Source organism: Bombina bombina, chromosome 9 (assembly GCF_027579735.1).
Source record: "Bombina bombina isolate aBomBom1 chromosome 9, aBomBom1.pri, whole genome shotgun sequence".
Taxonomy (NCBI): domain Eukaryota; kingdom Metazoa; phylum Chordata; class Amphibia; order Anura; family Bombinatoridae; genus Bombina; species Bombina bombina.
In genome coordinates this window covers 114,127,426-114,129,311 of record NC_069507.1, presented here as the reverse complement: position 1 = coordinate 114,129,311, position 1,886 = coordinate 114,127,426, and positions in this window count along the sequence as shown.

The window sequence follows — 1,886 nt, the reverse complement described above, 5'->3', positions numbered from 1 at the left end:
GTGTGTGGGTGGTGGGTTTTAATGTTGGGGGGGTATTGCATTTTTTTTTTTTAACAGGTAAAAGAGCTGATTACTTTGGGGCAATGCCCAGCAAAAGGACCTTTTAAGGGCTATTTGTAATTTAATATAGGGAAGGGAAATTTTATTATTTGGGGGGCTTTTTTATTTTATTAGGGGGATTAGATTAGGTGTAATTAGTTTAAAATTATTGTAATTCTTTTTTATTTTCTGTAATTTATTGTTTTTTTTTCATAATTTAGTTTATTGAATTTAATTGTAATTAATTGTAGGTAGTGTAGGTAATTTATTTAATGATAGTGTAGTGTTAGGTGTAATTGTAACTTAGGTTAGGATTTATTTTACAGGTAATTTTGTACTTATTTTAGCTAGGTAGTTATTAAATAGTCAATAACTATTTAATAACTCTTCTACCTAGTTAAAATAAATACAAAGTTGCCTGTAAAATAAATATAAATCCTAAGATGGCTACAATGTAACTATTATTATATTGTAGCTATCTTACGCCTAGATTTAGAATTCTGTGTTAGCCGTCAAAACCAGCGTTAGAGGGTCCTGGTTTTGGCTGCCCGCTGGTATTTAGAGTCAGTCAGGAAAGGGTCTAACGCTCACTTTCCAGCCGCGACTTTTCCATACCTCAGATCCCCCTACGCCAATTGCGTATCCTATCTTTTCAATGGGATCTTTCTAACGCCGGTATTTAGAGTCTTGGCTGAAGTGAGCGTTAGAAATCTAACGGCAAGACTCCAGCCGCAGAAAAAAGCCAGGGGTTAAGAGCTTTCTGGGCTAACGCAGGTTCATAAAGCTCTTAACTACTGTGCTCTAAAGTACACTAACACCCATAAACTACCTATGCACCCCTAAACCGAGGTCCCCCCACATCGCCGCCACTCTATTCAATTTTTTTAACCCCTAATCTGCCGACCGCACACCGCCGCAACCTACATTATCCCTATATACCCCTAATCTGCTGCCCCTAACACCGCCGACCCCTACATAATATTTATTACCCCCTAATCTGCCCCCCCCAACGTCGCCGCTACCTTACCTACAATTATTAACCCCTAATCTGCCGACCGGACCTCACAGCTACTCTAATAAATGTATTAACCCCTAAAGCTAGGTCTAACCCTAACCCTAACATCCCCCTAAGTTAAATATAATTTTTATCTAACGAAATAAAATAAATCTTATTAAATAAATTATTCCTATTTAAAGCTAAATACTTACCTGTAAAATAAACCCTAATATAGCTACAATATAAATAATAATTATATTGTAGCTATTTTAGGATTAATATTTATTTTACAGGCAACTTTGTATTTATTTTAACCAGGTACAATAGCTATTAAATAGTTATTTACTATTTAATAGCTACCTAGTTAAAATAATTACAAAATTACCTGTAAAATAAATCCTAACCTAAGTTACAATTAAACCTAACACTACGCTATCATTAAATAAATTAAGCCAATCGGATTCAGCTCGCATTCTATTGGCTGTTCCGATCAGCCAATAGAATTTTGAGCTCAATCTGATTGGCTGATTGGATCAGCCAATCGGATTGAACTTGAATCTGATTGGCTGATTCCATCAGCCAATCAGAATTTTCCTACCTTAATTCCGATTGGCTGATAGAATCCTATCAGCCAATCGGAATTCGAGGGACGCCATCTTGGATGATGTCCCTTAAAGGAACCTTCATTCGTCGGGAGTTCGTCGTGGAAGAAGGATGTTCCGCATCGGCGGGATGAAGATGGAGCCGGAAGAAAGAAGATTGAAGATGCCGCTTGATAGAAGACTTCAGCCGGATGATGGACCTCTTCAGCCCCCGCTTGGATGAAGACTTCAGCCGGATGATGGACCTT